The sequence below is a fragment of the Mastomys coucha genome, unplaced genomic scaffold (assembly GCF_008632895.1).
Source record: "Mastomys coucha isolate ucsf_1 unplaced genomic scaffold, UCSF_Mcou_1 pScaffold9, whole genome shotgun sequence".
NCBI classification, from domain to species: domain Eukaryota; kingdom Metazoa; phylum Chordata; class Mammalia; order Rodentia; family Muridae; genus Mastomys; species Mastomys coucha.
The window spans coordinates 69,166,219-69,185,144 of record NW_022196915.1 but is presented as its reverse complement, the minus strand read 5'-3'; positions in this window follow the sequence as shown (position 1 = coordinate 69,185,144).

Genomic DNA, 18,926 nt, shown 5'->3' with positions numbered 1-18,926 from the left:
GTTGAGATAACCACATTGTTGTTTTTTTCCAAAAGGCTTTAACTTGAATAAGTACTGAACTTTATTATTTCAAATGAAATTCATGTCTAAAACATTTAGAAAGTGAAGGAAAACTAATTTAATACTGATGAAGATTCTAAGCATTTCATTGAAATTTTTAAGGAAAAAATTGAATACAAACTAATAGCAGTATTTCTTAGGTCAGTTTCTTAATACAATTAGCAAAACATTCAATTTATTAATTTTCAATCACAAAAAGCCTTTTACTTTGTTCTTTGTCCTTTAGTCCTGAAGCTATATCAGTTTAGTCTAGTATTTCTCACTATGCCCAGATTCCTCTTGTTTGGAATGGCAATGTATACTATGCATCAATGTCTCTTGGGAAAATTGAATTTTTTTAGTTTTTAAACAGGGGTTGTAGTTCAGAGATTGCCTTGAGTCTCAGAGGAGATTTTGAACTTTGAACTTCTCTACAGTGTTGAGAGTGAAATATTATAGTGACTTTTGAAGCTGGAGTAAATCCATGATATGGCCACTAACCAACAATGACTAATAATTAGAGTGCAGTAGATTGGATAGAATAGCTGCCATATACTCATATATTTAAATACTTAGTTCCCAGTTGGTTGAACTGTTTGAGAAGAATTATGAGATAGTTCCTTGTAGAAGGAGTTGTGTCACTGTGGTTGAACTTTGAGTTTTAAAATATTCATATCATTCCCAGTATTTTACCTTCACTCTACTTATAAGCCAAGATGTGACATCTCAGCTGTTTGTGACCAAACATCATGAAGCCTAACCCTCTGAATCTGTAAGGCAAAGTTGACAGTTTTTTTTTTGGAAATTGTCTTGGTCACAGTATTTCTTCACAGCAGTAGAAAGAGTAACTAAGCCAGCCATAAATCTTCACATTTTTCTAAACCTCCAGCAATCTTAAACTGTATAGTAAGGGATTCTGATACCACAATATATTTTGGAAAAGGAAGATTTCACACTTTAAATATGTTAAAAGCTCATTTTCTTGTGTGTGTGTGTGTGTGTGTGTGTGTGTGTGTGTGTGTGTGTGCAAAGGCTGTACAGGTACAAGTTCTGTATAGAGAAGAACTGGAATCACAAGTGATTGTGAGCCTCCAAGTGAATTTGTTGTAAGATCACCAAGTGTTCCTAAATGTTGAGCCATTTCCCCATTTCTAAAAGTTTTTGATACTTTAGCTAATGGTATTCCCTGGCCAACTTCGCAATAGATCTTGCAAAAGTAAAATCCATAGTCTTCATTTAACAAGTTTATTTTAAAAACTTTATATACCTTCAGTATTATTTTGTTTTCCCATAACTTATTTTTGTTCACATTACATCTCAATTGCAGCTCCCCTCCCTCCTCACTTTCTAGTCCATCCTTTGCCAATTCCTACTTCCTACACCTTTCTCACATCAGAGAAGGTGAAGTCTTCCTTGGGTACCTCCTGTGCCACTATGGCCCAACCAGACTCTTCAGTTACAGAAAGGGAATCCAATAGCAGACAACAGAAGTCAGAGTGCCCCTGCTCTAATTATTAGGGGATCTATATGAAGATAAAGTTGCACATCTGCTACAAATGTGGGGGTCTGTAGGGGGTGGGGCTAGGTCCAGGTCCTGCATGACCTTTGTTTGGTGACTCAGTCTCCAAAATATCATAGGCCCAGGTTTGTTGGCCCTCTAGGTCTTCATGTGGTGTCCTTGACCTCTGTGGCCTGCTCAATTCTATCCACAACACTTCCAGAAGACCTGCTGATCTCCACTGATGTTTAACTTTATGTTGCTGTATCTTTTTCTATCTACTGCTGGACGAGGCCTCTCTGGTGACTATTATGTTAAGTTCCTGTCTGCAAGCATAGCAGAGTATCATTAACAATAACAGGAATTGTCTTTCTTTCTTGGGATATGTTTCTAGTTGGGTCAGTCATTGGTTGGCCATTTTTTCTGTCCTTGTTCCATTATTATCCATGAGTATCTTGTAGGAAGGACAAATTTAGAGTTGAAGGTTGTATGGGTGGTTTGATGTTCTCTTCCTTCTAATAGAAGTCCTGCCCAGCTCCAGAAGATAACCACTTTAGTCTTTATATCACATGCTTTTAGGAATCTCTGCAACAGCTCCCCTATAGACTAATAGCCTCCCCTATTCTAGGTCTATACCTGGTCTTAGAGATGCCCCCAATCATTTCCATTTTCACTCTTAGCTCTCTTTCAATCCTTCTCCCTCACATGATCAGCACCCTGATACATATCCTCACCCACTCTCCCACATAGGTCCCTCTCTTCATCAACCTCTAATGCTGTTTTGATTGCTCTTCTAAGTAAGCTTTGCATATTTTCACTTTAGCCCTCCTTCTTTTTGTGAATTGTAGATGGCTACTCTGTCTTTTTGGCTAATGTCTAATTTTGAGTGAAAATATATAAAACATGTCTTTCTGGGTTTGTGTTACCTTACTCAGGATGATGTTCTCAAGTTGTATCTATTTGTCTCCAAATTTCATGATGTCTTTGTTTTTCATAGCTGAATATTATTTCATTTTATATATGTGCCACATTTTTTCTTTTCTTTTTTTAAGATTTATTTATTTATTTTATGTATATGAATACACCATTATTCTCTTCAGAGAAACCAGAAGAGGGTGTCAGATCCCATTATAGATGATTGTGGTCCTACCATGTGGTTGCTGGGAATTGAACTCAGCATCTCTGGAAGAGCACTTGCTGCTCTGAACTGCTGAGCCATCTCTTCTGTACCACATTTTCTTCACTCATTCTTTAGTTGAAGGGACATCTGTATTGTTTCCAGTTTCTGTCTATTATAAACAGGGTTGTTATTAATATAGTTGAACAAGAGTCCTAACACAAATATCTCAGGCACTAAGATCACTAATTAATAAATGGAACCTCATGAAACTGAAAAACTTTTGCAGAGTTAACTACACCAAGAATAAGAAAAAAACAGCAGTCTAAATAATGGAAAAAGATCTTTGCCAACCCTGCACCTGATAGAGGACTAATATCCTAAATATATAAGGAACTCAAGAAATTAGGTACCAATAAACCATGTAACCCAGTTACAAAATAGAGTACAAAGCTGAACAGTTCTCAACAGAGGAATCTCAAATGGCTGAGGAGCACTTAAAATGTTCCTTAAAACATCCTTAGTCATCAGGGAAATGCAAATCAAGATGACTCTGAGATTCCATCTTAATACCTGTTAGAATGGCTGACATCAAAACTCAAGTGACAACAAAAGCTGGCAAGCATGTGGAGCAGGGACCACTCTTTCATTGCTGGTGAGAGTGCAAACTTGTATAATCACTTACACCAAGATCCAGCTATACCACTCCTGGGCATACTTTGTGTTTACATTGACTTATTAGAATCTCAATCTCTATTTCCAAGCTGAGAGTGTGTTTTTCACTAGTAAATTTCCAGTTGTCAATTTATTTTTTGACAGTATAAAATTTAACTTTAACACAACATGAAATTCTCTTTTAATAAGTTATTACAATTTAAGTCAAAGGGTTTAAAATTGCTTTTGTGGAAATGAGTCAATGTTTTATCCTAACAATAGTCACAAACTCTTTCCCCTATATTTGACAGCTTCATAGTTTTTAATATAGTGTTTTGTTAAAAAAGACCAATATGCCAACCTCCCGCATGCAACAGATGGCTAACACCAGATGGTGCAGACCCTTGTTCTTATGTTTTAAACAACAAAAGAAAAGATATCAAGGTGTGTGCATTTGAGAAACTACACTCAAATCTAATCACCAAAGTATATCCAAAAGTCTTTTTAAAATTACCCCAACTTGTAAAACCCTGAGTAGGGGTTTTATTTTATTTTTCATTTTTTTTAATTTTTCATCTTTACTCTTAGAAGACTTTGAATATTCAAAATTAGAAATATTTAACTTTGCCTCAAACAGTTAAATTTATATAGTAAAAATAAGAAAAAATTTAAAATCAATAGACTAAAACATAAATCTAATGATTTCCTTGGAGTCCTGGACTAAAATATGTGTGACTACAAGTATGTACAAATACACTCATATATGTGTAAATAGACATTTGTATGTATTTCATATTTTACCTTATCAACATGTAAAACATTTACCTTATTTCTTATATTGTTGCATCATTAATTTTCATTGAACGATTAACATTTGTAGGTGAGACTTCAAGAACTTCATATATTAATTTTAATATTTCAGCCCTTTCCAACCTTCTCCCAGATCCACATCCCATTCTTAACCAAACGTGTCCTGACTTTTCTTTTATTAATCCATGCAATTCAATTACTTCAGGCAATATACTTCCACTGGTGTGTCAAAGCTTATATAGGCCATATCTTGAAGAACAAATGTTCCATTCCTATCACCTCTATTGTATAGTGATGATTCAATGGAAAATGTTACAACACTGAAAGTTTCTTCTCACATGACTAATTCACACAACATTTTAAAACTATGTTACATATATAAATGTTCATGTCTTCTGTTTTGATTTAAAAAATAAGGTAGATCTATGTGTATGTTTAGATCTAAATATAATCAAATAAGTATCAGTATTTATTCTGTTGAATCCACTTGAACTTTTGCAGTTACTATGTCTTCAGTGATTTCAATTGTTTATATTTTATGAGAATATATTTAATATATTTAAAAGACATAAGTATTGCAAGAATTATATTTCTGTTATATGATTATTGTTAGCTTTATTATATTGAGATAAGAAATAGGATCTTTATTTTACTTTCTACAGGAATTCTCTGCAATTTATTTCATTATCTACTTTTAGACATTCGTAGTGTAGTCAATGCTACTTTTTTTTAAATTAGATATTTTCTTTATTTACATGTCATATGATTTTTCTTTTCCCACTTTCCCCTCCCAGGAACAAACAAACAAACAAACAAACAAAAACAATAAGAATAAACCCCTGTTGGCTTCCCCCTCCCCATGCTTGCCACCCCACACTCTCCCAATTATTGGCCCTGGCATTCTCCTAGGCACAGGGGAAATTTTCCTAAAGAAAATAGCACTAGCTTATGCTCTAAGATCAAGAATTGACAAATGGGACATCATAAAGTTGCAAAGCTTCTGTAAGGCAAAAGACACTGTCAACAGGACAAAATGGCAATCAACAAATTGGGAAAAGATCGTCACCAACCCTATATCTGAAAGAGAGCTAATATCCAATGTATGCAAAGAACTCAAGAAGTTAGACAACAGAGAACCAAATAACACTATTAAAAAATGGGGTACAGAGCTAAACAAAGAATTCTCAACTGATGATTACCGAATGTCTGAGAAGCACCTAAAGAAATGTTCAACATCCTTAGTCATCAGGGAAATACTACTTTTAATTCAATGAATATTTAAAACATTTTCACATTTCCTTGCAGCAAGCAAATTACAAATCACAATGTATATTGTTTTAACTTACCTTACCATATAAACATTCAATTTCTCTTTTGTATTCATAATGGACCTTTAAAGAATTCTCTTAAATACTTTGTACTAGAATACAATATCTGTTCTTTAACAGTATTTCTTCAGATTCAGTGAAGCTAAAACTTCAGTTTCTTAGATGAAACTTAGAATGGTTACATAGCATCTCAGCACTATCAAATATCACAATAATCTCTAAATTAAAGTTAAAATGTGTATATTGTTTCAATGCCATTAATAAAGGGAAATTACATTCCCCCAACTTCCCAAGAGTTCAAGCTCCAGAGAGTTCTTTGATGTCATAGGCCTTGTTTGATGTCTGTTTTCATATTCCTGTTTTTACCTATATCTTATCATGCAATGTGCTTTTGTCTAATTTTATCTTGATTCATCATAGGTAGTTTAAAGGTCTGTGGTGTGCTATACATGATACATTCAAGGGATTACATTTTATAATGGTTTTATAAATCTTTCACCCTGCTTGAGGTAGAAGAGGCTTCTCTGGATAACAGAGCTGTCCACTTTTAGCTGTAGAAGCTTGCCAGTCAGCTTTAAAATCCCCCTACAACACACTAGTCCAGCTAGACATTAAAGCCTATTGGTTCAGGAGCATTAAAATGATTCCCAATTTAGGGGATTTTAGGCACTTTAAACCTTTTTTAAGAAAAATATTTAACTCTATGATTGATAGTACAGGAATATCTATTGTATCATGAAATAAACATTTTTTCTTTGTATATATGGCTATTTAATGTCTTTTTTAAAGTTATATGTCCAGATGTATTCTCAACTATTAGAAAATTATGTAGAAAGGCCTGAGTATATAATTTAAAGGAATATTGTTTGCTTAGACAATTACATGGCCATTAAGTGAGAATATTATATATTTGAATGAACATTGGTGACGAAATAGAGATGATTTAATTTGCAGCCTGTAGAACTGCATTTTTCAATGTTATATTTTAAGTTAAATCATTCCTTAAATTATGCGGCCTTATGGGTTACAAAATATATTTTATTTTCATTGTTAATAATTCTTCTGTTCTAAAAGAATGCATTGCAATATTTAAAATGTACAGATTTTTCAGATTGTTTTCTTTAATTAAAATCTATGTCAATATTTAATAACTTTGTGAATTTGATGACAATTTCAATATATCTATGTTTTAGTTTTGTAATTTGAATATGAAAAATATAAAATTATATACTCAGAAAGATATCATTGAAGTATTTGTAATGTTAATAATCCAGGGTGTACATACTTTGTGATGTAAGTGACTATTAAGATAATTTGAAATAACTATATCCCTCCATTGTAGTATGAGTCTGAGTAGAGAAAGAATTTTAATATCTCTCCTTTCTGAACAGATCGATATAATCTTCACTGCATTTTTCTTGATTATGATAAAACAGGTAAATGTGACTAGATACATTGCTATTACACCTGCCTGGCAATCTTTGATTGATAAGACTTTAGGATAAGTATGCATGTCTCTGTGGCTGTTACTCAAATGATTCTGATCTTACTCCCCATTGACTTTTTGAAAACTTTATTCTTATTTCATACAATACAACACAGCTGGAATTTTCCATCCCTCCACTAATATCATCTCCCCCACACCCACCCTGTCCCTCAGATCACTCCTTCCACTGACTTCTTAAATCTATAACCACACATTTGAATGTGTATTGGTTGTTCACTTTGAAGAACATTTGAAATAACGCTAGAAGTCCAAATACTCTATGACCATTAAATTTTATTCCTGTTTAGCCTCGAGAAACTCACACTTATTTACTACAATGTTTAATAAATAGAATTTCAACTAGTTAGTTTACAATGTCTTAGAACTTTCGAGATAGATGGTTAATATTTACCCATTAATTATTGTATTTCTTCTTTCAATCATTCTATATGAAGACTTAAAAACATTGACTCTTTCAAGTTGAAAAGTCTTTTTTCCCTTAACTTTATTCACCTAGCATATGTTCATAGAGTTTAAGGGTACAGGGCATTTCAAATCTCCAGTTCTGAAGACTATATAGTCAATAATATTTATTTCATCTGTATTGAAACAAAAATGCTGGATCTATATGGCAATAAGTAATCAGTGTTCATCCTTTATAAATTATTCACTATATAAAAAGTTCTTGATGTTTTTAACTGGTTAATTATATTATTTTCTTTATGGTTAGGAAACAAGCTCTATTCTTCACTTTTATGTATTACTCTGTCCACATTATCTTTCTAATTTAATGAGTGTATTGCTAATTTTTCATATTATAATTAAAAACATACTCATTTGCACAATTCCTACTCATTATGTCTATTAAAACATTAGCTTACACAGACTATACATACAGTCTTGGCTATAGAATTTTTTCTGTCACTGTTCAAGTACCACTTACTTGAAGTCTCCCTTATGGCCTGTACTACCCTTAACTTTTCATTACAACTATAATCTGTTTGCAAAACATCTACCGTTAGATAATTATGTCTCAATTACTTTTGTTTTATATCTGTCTCTCCCATTAGACCAGACATGTATTGCTAAATAAAGGGATGAATGCATGCCTGAGTGACTGAATGAATAAAAATCAGGCCAACTTATATTAGAAACTTTAATTAATGTCACTAGGCCACAGATTTCATATCTGTAAAATTAAACTAGTACCAAATATCTTAGAGAGTAGTGAATGTTCATAATTATATTTTAATTAAATAAAAATGTTTAAATTATATAAAGTACATTAATTTTGCAAAGGAATTGTGACAAATCATTGTTATATGTTTATATTTTTCCTCCAGAGAGTCCTTAAACATAAAAAATATCATAATTCAATGAAATAGGCCAATTAGTGAGTTTATATAGACTGAAAATTCGATTAAACACGTATAAAAATTCTTCAAAAATATCATTAAGTGAGAATATGATTTACAAAGAAACTTAGGACCTGAATGCTAGCAAGATATTGTATAATAAATATATTTCAAAATATGGACTAATTTTAGAAATTGAATCCTATTATATTATATGCAATAAGTAGGAGAGATATAGAATTATTGAATATGAGAGCTAAGAGTTTTTAGACATATGACTATAGTAAATATCCTCAACATAGCTGGGAGTGATGTTACATGCCTTTAATACTTGTACTCAGGAGGCAGATCAAGGTGGATCTTTATGAGTTCAAGGTAATTCAGGTCTACAAAATGAGTTCAAGGACACCAAAAGGTACACAGTGAAACCCTGTCTCAAAAAATTAAATAAAAAGTACAAACAAACAAATAAATATAACCAATAGTCTTCATTCTCAACAAGAAGCAATATAAAATATCAAACTAGAGAAATACTGATTAAAAATAAATCACTACTGGGTAGTGGTGGCACACGCTTATAATCCCAGTACTTGGGAGGCAGAGGCAGGCAGATTTCTGAGTTCTGAGGCCAGCCTGATCTACAGAGTGAGTTCCAGGGCAGCCAGGGCTACACAGAGAAACCCTGTCTTGAAAAACCAAAAAAAAAAAAAAAAAAAAAAAAAAAAAAAAAAATTACCATAAAACAAAAAGAAAATATCATAACATATTTTAAACTATCAGACTTAAAAATATTGGGCCATGTATTGGTTAAAAGTTAGAAATTATATGAAATATATTAATCTTCAGTGCTCAACAACAAATAATACAAACAAAAAACAAAATAAAGAAAATTGAAAGAAAATAAAGTATAGAAAACCTTAGAGCTTAGTTAAACCTAATTGTATAATGGCCTGAGTAATCTAGGAAAATAACCTGAAATCATTCACTTTTAAATTTTTTATATTTATCATTCCATTTATTTACATCTCAAATGTTATTCCTCTTCCCGGTTACCCCTCCACAACCTTCCTATCTCAGCTGCCCTCTTCCCCCTGCATTTATGAGGGTGCGCCCCTACCCACCACTCCCCCTCAACATCTCCAACATCCACTTACGCTCACACAAGGCCATCCTCTGCTACATACACTGGAGGCATGGAACCCTACATATACACTACTTTGTTGGTGGTCTACGAGAGCTCTGCGTGGTCCATCCAGTGGACATTGTTCTTCCTATGGGGTTGCAATCCTCCTGTGCTCCTCCAGTCCTTTTCCCAGCTCCCCGACTGAGGTCCCTGAGCACAAGTCTGATGGTTGGCTGCAAGTATCTGAGCATCTGGATCTGCATTAGTCAGGTCGTCCCACATGGCTACATATTTTTATTCAAGTTCCCAACCCTCTGTACCTCTCCCGCCTCCTCCAATACCTGATCCTGTCCCCCTTTTCCCTCCCCCTCCTCTTCTCCCTCTTTTCCCTCCTAGGTCTACCTACCCACCCTCTGCCTTCCAAGATCCCCAATCAATGCAAGACTGAAATATCCACAACCTGGTCTTCCTTCCTGGGTTGTATCATGGGCATTCGGAGGCTTTGTGTGGTTAACATGTAGAAGAGTACAAATTGATCCGTTCTTATTTCCTTGTACAATGCTTGTCCATGTTGAAGTAGATCAAGTCCTTCTACATAAAACCAGATATGCTGAATCTAATAGAAAAGAATATAGGGATGAGCCTCGAACACATTGGCACAGGTGAAATTTTTCTGAACAGAACACCAATAGTTCATGCTCTAAGATCAGCAATTGACAAATCAGACCTCATAAAATTGTAAAGCTTCTGTAAGGCAAAGAACACTGCCAACAGGACAATAGGAGTTGGGAGTTCTACATCTTCATCTGAAATTGGTTAGAAAGAGACAGGCTCCTACGTGGTTAGGAGGAGGATCTCATTGCCCATCCCCAAAATGACATACTTCCTCCAACAAGGGCACACCTACTCCAACAGGGTCATTTCTAATAATCCCTCTCCTTGAACTAAACATATTCAAAACACCACACTAACATGGAACATATATAACTCTGTCCCTCCTTCAAAAACTCAGGAATAACTCCTAAACAGAGAGCAGAAAAGGTATAAGAGCCAAAGGCTGTGGATGACTATAAGGACATAGTATTATCTCTATGCAGCAGGAGAGCTGCACATATGAATTTACAATGACTGTGAAATCATCCACAATATCTGTGAAAACTGTAGAAAGGAAATGACATTAAACAAGGAAATCTCACTCCTGGTCATGAAACTATTGGAAACTGTCAGCTGCTGGAAGAGGGATACTCGGTTGTCTTCCAGAATATCATTTAACCTTTAGAAGGGGTTAAATATGATCAAAACATAAAACTATCAAAGAAATAATAAAATTGTAAAACATTAAGTAACAAAATAATCTTTAAAAAGAAAACTGTTAATATCACTGTAGATTAAAATAAAATTAACCAATGACATCAATATTCATTCTGGAATGAAATAATTTGAAATTCCTATAGGTTATTATTTTATTTTTAAAATGTGTTCAAGTAACATATACATAATGGATTTTATATAAATTTTCACCTTCATTTTATTGTTTATTTTTTCTAATAATTTTGTCTTTATAATACTTGCTTATTTGGGACAAACTAAAATAATCATCATAAATTAATCTATCCTTTTCCATGCCAACATGAAGCTAGTGCGTATATTGTGGAAGCATCCCCAAATTTTCCATTATAGTACTTTATAATATTTTAATTTTAGAGATGTGGGGGACTAGAGGATTATTACATAGAGATCAGATAATAACTGTAGGAATAAGAGCTCTACTTTAACTGTGTGGGCCCTGGGGATCTAACTCAGGTCATCTAGTGAAGCACCAAAGTGACTTTACTCACTGTGTTATCTTGGTAGCCCAAATCTTAATATGTAGATATAGCTTTTAGATCTTTCCAAAACACTTAACTCCAGAATCCAAAGTACTGACACGCTGTGAGGCATTCTTGAGAAACTGGTGACCACATGACAAAGTAACTTTCTTTTTCATACTCAAATATGATTTGACAATCTCTCTAAATATTTCAATTGTAGAAATTGATATACAATAACAAAGATGCCACAGAGTAGGAAAATATAGAAAAATTTTAAAAAATACTTAAATGCACCAGAGATTTCTTCAGATAATCACGTTTGTCTTCTAAATTTGAACTGCTATGATTTTCCTACGCGGATTGCTTTCCTCAGTACTAAGTGTCCTGCCCTCATTCATAGTAAATCTGGCATTCGATGCACACAGCCCTTTCATTCTTTGCAGTTCTTGCAGGAGCATATTTTTATCCAGTAGCACTTGGTCTGCACTTGGGCTCATCTTGGCGTATACAAATGAGGGGTGAACAGCAGAACACAAAATCAAAGTGATTTTATTATAGCAGACACTAAATCATCCATAAAAAAGGCAATGTACTCCCTGCCTTTCCCCTTTCTCAGAAGGTGGTATCTCATATAGTTTGAATAATAAGTTTATATATTATACACATAAAAAATGAGTTTTCATTTTATCCTGTGACTGATAATATTCAAATTCACTATACTATTGAAGAGTGACTACTATAGTATTCAAGAGTGGTTTGAGGATGGGAAATCTGAAGTTAAATTATAAAAGAACTATATTAATATCACAACACTTGAATACAATGTTTGGAAATTTTGTTCTAAGTGTTGACATCTTCCTTTCACGAATAAAATCTTTTAAAAACCAATTCAATTAAATGACATGACACAAGAAACAAATGTACATGAAACCAAAAAAGCAGAACACAAAATAAGTAAAGAAGCAGGTATACAATTGGTGTGGTTCAATTATTGTTACTAGAAATATTTGTAATAAATGCATTATTCCTTTTGTAAAGAATAATAAAAAGTACTGAACAATATATAAAAACCTAACAAAACAATGAATGAAAGTGGCATGTGATCATAATTACACTTTTGTTTAATTTTAAACTTAAAAAAAACCTGAGCATATCATAAAACTTTAAAAAGGTAAGGAACCATTGTTAATTACCATATTGTCACCTTCTTAGAAACAGATAATTCCACCTTCTATTTACAAATCATCAAACATATTTTACCATCTGTGGCCCTAAATACACTTCTTCTTAAATTTTCTCTTACCAACGAGATGTGATTAATTATATGATTTTTACAAAAAGAAGAAAAAGATCACTTAAAATGTAACAAAAAACTTAATTTTATTTGTATATTGTTCACAAAATATACTTATTAAACTACTCTAAATGCATAGTGGTAGCCTATTATCACAGGATGATGGTTGCTCAATGACTTTTCTATGAGATAATCTTCAAAGTATTGTATTGATGGTGACAGTAGTATCTTATGAACATTAAAAAGGAAAAATGAAGAAAATGAATGTTGTAAGACATTACCATAGTCATCCACATCACCTATAAAAATCTGAAAAAAATTATTCACTCTAGAAAAAAAGTAACAATATATTCAATCTCGCAAGAAATCCAAAAAGAACACAAAGAAAGTAAGGAAGCAAGTATACAATTATTTTGTTTCAAGTACTATTTATGGAGGTATTTGTAGTAAATCCATTCTTTTGAAAGAATAATAAAATAAAATATTCCCAAACAATATATTTAAACATAAATAATAAAACAAAATGGTAGATGATGAGAATTATACTTTGGCTTAATTTCAAACTTAATAAGACAAACTGAACATAACATAAAACTTTGAAAAGGTCAAGATCCATTACTAATGACCTTGTACTTAAATGTATCTTTCCCATCAATCATCAATCCTTAACCTACCATTTTAAGATAAGTCATTTGATCTATTGTATAAGTAAAATTTTTCTTTCATAACAGGTGAAAAAATTATAGTTTATTTTTTAGAAGCTGCATTGTATTAATAATTGCATGTGGTAGAGAAGGGAGAAAGACTGTAAATCCCTGAGTGCTGAAAAAGTCCAAGGAAGATCATTTTCCAGTGGTTTTGGTCCTGTTCCCCAATTGATTCTTGATCTGTCAATAAAGAAGGCATTGGGCCAATTACTGGACTGAAGGGGCAGGCAGGACTTCTGTGTCCCTGGAGGAGAGAGAAGGCAGTTCTCCATGCTTTGGAAATTACACACAAAAACCTAAGTCCAACCATGAAGCCTTTTGCCATTGATATAAACCTGGAGTGGGAAAACCAATGTTCTCCAATGAAACTTCACCTGGAATATCAACCATACTTCCATACAGGCCTCATGATCAGGAATAGCTGGTAAATACAAAACAGTTGCCATGATTTTATGCTTTTCTTTGTTGTTGTTCTTTCTTTTTCTTATTCTCATTCTTCTAATTTTTTTTTGAGAAGGAAAAAATCTTGATGTTGGGTAGTTAAGTAGATGAGTGTATGATAATTCACCACTAATTAAGTCCAAGTTATCAAAACTGCTTCATTGTCACATTAAGGAATAAAATAATAAATTACTCCACTTCCTCTTGGAGTCATTTAACAAAAAGCAAGTGAGGATTTTAATGACCTATTTCATTCTTCTGTGTCTTCCAGCTTCTCATTGTCTGTTGCATGAATCTGAATCTGTGCCTGCCTGAGGATGTCTTGTGAGTCTGTTTGCCCTTTTATATGTATAAATACATGACCCGTTGTCTGTATATATCTCTGTCTGTCTGCTCTATGAATTGTGAGTCTGTGTTGTCTATCTGTACCTAACAAAAGACTTCACTCTGGATTTACTGAAGCATACAGAAGGCATTTTATGAAGAAGGGATGGGATGCTTTACAGAAAATTTTAACAGAGTGCAAAATGGCTCCAAGTGATCCCAAATGGCTCATATAAACAAATATCATTGTTTATCAAGTAATATTCATAAATGTTTGCTTTCAACTATTATGTTATATTTTAGGAAGTTGTTCTCAATTCTGTATTTGCTGCTTTAAAAATATGATGTAGATGTTTTATCTGAACCAAGGGCTTGGGAAGAGTACATAACCTGAAATTGGAGCTGTACATTATTTTATTCTATAGATTTTGATTACATGGGAAATATAAGGAACGTAAAGGTTATAGCTGCATTGTTCTTATTAAGGCAGGTAACTGAAAGAGTTTGAGGACACAGTAGGCTAGCAGTCTTGTCTAAAATGACCTTAATTTTATCATTAACTCTGACTGTAAGGTCCAGCTGCAGTTCCAGGTACTTAGAATGTAAGAAATATTTCTCAGAGTGTTGCTTTCTTATGGGGCCACAGAATATGGAAATAGTTGGAACACATATATATATATATACACACACACATACATATATATATACACACATATATGTATATACATATGTGTGTACATATGTGTATACATATATATATACATACACATACATATATAGACATATACATATGTACATATATGTGTATGTATGTATATAAATACATGTGTATATACATATATATCTATAAAAATACAAAAATGAATTAGAAACAAGCATACATTAAAACACATATGAGCACAGAGAGAGAGAGAGAGAGATGTATAAGCTCCAAATCAAGAGAAGTATATGTTCCTAACATCTTGTCATATACACAGCCTTTGTCTCACTCCATAACATGGGAGAAAAATAACAAATAGAACAGATAGAATTGCATCTCTAAACTAATGGCAAGAAATCCCTCTGATGTAAATTTATTTTCAATACGTGACCCCTATACAATCAGAAGAAAATACATAATCGTTGTAAAGAAGATGGTTTATGGTAACAACTTTAACTTTAAAATAATCCAGTATATGGAAAATTGGATGCTTAGAAAACATTATCACACAGAAACCAATCATGGTATGTAACTCTCTCTTCATTAGCTTACAAAGGTGAGCTTGTTTCACTGCTGCTGTTGAGGGATATAAATGCCTGCTTCTTGCCACAATACATGAGCACAATTAAGAAAAGCTCACAGAATTTGCACCAGAATTATGTTTTGTGAAGGAATTAGCTTTTTACCATGGGCAATCTAGGTTTATTTGCTACTTTTGCATGTTGGTAATGAAGAAAATAAAAACACTTTACACATTCATACAAACAAAATTAAACAACTATATAAATGTTGTGCATTGGAATTATACAAAGAAGAACTCCTATAGCCCCACACTCCCTTGAGCAAAGGGACTGGCTTCAGTAACTGCAGTATATCAACTCTTAGGAAATTATGAAACAGAAAATCTATATGAAAGCAACAATTGTGTGTCAAAGATGTGAGCTTTTAATGTTCCTGTCTAGAATTTCAAGGAAACTCATATTCAAAAATGTGTACATGTAGCAACATGATCCATAATGTATTGAAGCCTCTAAATAGAATTCTTAGAGCCCATAATCAAGTGTTAATAACTACACTATAATCAATGTACCCCAGAGCAGTATTTTCAAAGTGAAGGCCAGGCAGCTTGCCAAGGTCTATACAAAGGTCATAATTATAGACATAGGAAAGCTTTCTGCTGGAATTCAGAGAAGACAAATCATAGAACCCAGAACTATAGCCATTATTCTCTTTGGCTGGCTGGCTGGCTGGCTGGCTGGCACTGTCACATATACACACACATACAGAGAAATAAAAATAGGAATAAGATAGAGAGAATCAAAGCAAGGAAGAGACAGACAGACAGAGACAGAGATAGAAAAGTTTTGGTAGGCAAACTAGAACACACGAAATTGTCCACATAGCAATAATCATTTGCTGTGTATTCTTAAATAATCTTTGGGACAGCTTAATTAGGTGAATGATCCACATGGTCATTTCTAAAGGAAAAGAAGTAATGATAGCACAGTAGCATATGTGTTAATTATAAATTGGCCCCTTTGATAGTGCTTAACGGGGTTCAGTTTGCTCTCTATGTTGTCTACAATTTCCAAATATGAAAGACAATTTTACTACTGAGTATTAAAACTATTGAAAATGTTATCTAAACCACAGACTTCTCCATACAAATCAGAATCCTTACATACTTGAGTTACTTCGGAGACTATCATCCTTATGTCTTGTTTATGCACCATTTCAGAGCTATCCATTGTTAATTATTTGTCAAGCCCAATGTGTTAGCTCATTGCAATAGTTAGTGTCATTGGATCACTGCTCATCTGAAGAACTCTAATATTTTATTAAGTATATTTATTGAGCTTGAGCAGAAATCAAGCTTAGTGTGTCTGATGCCAGACTCTGTACTAGCCAATGTGAAACATAAGTGTGCAATTACAGAAGACAAGTGATCAGTTTAATGCAGAGAGAAGTGCATGGGAAGTGGAATGCAATTGACTCACAATAAACATCAGGTCAGTGATTTTTTTTCATTCTTCTGTACTTGATAAAATAAACACAGAATGTTGTTCTTCATACTAAAAGAAGGTAAATTCTCCAGAAATAATGACCAAAAGAATTGAACGTAGCAGTCAAGATAGACAGTAGAACAGTGAGTTTGGAAACGGAAGAGTTTGGGTAATTTAGCAGAAGGGGAAGAATTGAAATCTCCTTCAATGATAGATAAATCACACACTAGGAAGTGAAAATATAGAATTCAGTATATTTAGAGAGAGTTGGATGGAAACAGAAAGAGCCTAAGCAGCTGGAGCAGAGCATGAGTCACAGAGATTGATCTTAGTCTTACTACTAAGTTTGTAAAATATAGAGGAGGAAAGTTTCATAGTGAAACAGCAGCTATCACTTGATGAATGCAAAATAGAGTCAGTGAATTTAAGAATGCTTTTATGAATGTTAAGAATAAATAAAGAAATCACAGGGAAGTTACACAATAGTTTTTTTTTTTAATCCCATCATGAAATGTGTAGGCAAATAGATGCATTTAAAGAATAATCATCCTGAAAAGGTAAAGCAGACCCAGAAAGCCAACTATGCTATGTTTTTTTCCTTGTAAGTTGATAATAGCTATTATGTAAAAAGATAAATGAACTCCATTCCACAGATCCATAGAGGTTACATAAGGAAAGGGCTTTCAGGGGTCATATGAATATCCCTGGGAAGGTATAATAAAATAGTTTTTGCTGGTATAATGGGGCAGATGGGTCAGGTTGAGGAAAGATCAGGTGGGAGTTGGGGGAGAGAATGCAAGGCAAGAAAGCTGGCATTGTAGGCATTTAGCAGAATAGTATCGAAATCTCCTTCAGTGGATATTTACTAAAATCTATGAAGGAGATTCTAGTGAGGACTCTTAGCAATGTAGGATATGAAGGATGAACTGGCCGTTATTATATCCATGCAAGGCTTTCAGTGTTGGCGCTGGGTTACATTCAGTTGAGTTGGTAGTCAAGGTCATCCCCATGGAGATCCCTCCATAATCTAGCATGATGCTAGGACAGAGTCAGTGTCCAAAAAAATGGGAGTACGGCTGCATTGCTGAGGTTAACATCCACACAGCTCATTGACTATAGAGGTCAAGCAGGTGCCTAAATGGAGAGTTCACACATATATTGTTGTCTCTTTGGTGCAGAAAGATACTCTTCAGGCTATAGAAAAAGAAATCTGAACAGCAAGGCACTTACAAAGCCCGATTTGCTTGTGCTGGGGAAATGATGATACAGAACTTGTGGGTGTGACCAATCAATGTCTGGTTAACTTGAAGCCCATGATACTAGAAGAAGCACATCCCCTACACTGTTTGGATGACCAGGACACAAAGACTAGAAATCCCAGAGATGTAGGCTAAGAAAAGGAGAATCAATGAAATATTAATCATGGGGCCTGCATGGGTTTGCACAGGGTCCTCTGCATATCTGTTACGGTTAGTAGCTTGATGGTTTTTGTTGGCATATGAATAGTGAGAGCTGGTGTATCTCTGACTCTTTTGCCTGGCCTTAACGCTTTTTCCCTCCTAATAGGCTGACGTGTACAGCCTAGATAAGATGGCTGTTGCATTGTCTTGTACCTTATTTCACCCTGTTTTTGTTTTTGTCACTTAGAGGCTTAGCCTTTTCTGAAGGGAGAAAAAGGATGATGGTTTTGAGAAAGAGGAGAGGTGAGACAAAATACCATGACCAAAAAGAGTGAAGGAACATATTATGCATTAGCTAATGCATGGGACAATGGAAGATGTTGCTTATTGAGTTGTTTCTCCTGGCTTTCTCAGGCTTCTTTCTTATAGAAATCAGAACCATCAGTCCAGGGGTGGACACAGTCATAGTGGGCTGAGCCCTCCATGTAATCATCAATGAATAAAGTGCTTCATAGATTTGCTTACAGCCCAGTTTATGGGGGCATTTTCTCAACTGGAGCTTTCTCTTCTCTGAATATATCTTGTGCCAAGTTGACCTAATGCTAGCCAGGAGAGCATGGAACCATTAGATAGGCAAGTTAAACCAAATCAGGGAATCTTGGCATAAGCCTATTTGCTACTAATATCAGCCTTACCTTTTTCTTTGCCCCCCACCAAGGAGTGGCAGGGAGGTTTAGAGTAGAAGCTAGTATTTTGTTAAGCTAATATAATACATTCCAAGGATATAACAGCCATACATATGGATATCGGGTCATTCACAAGGGTAGGTTAAAAAT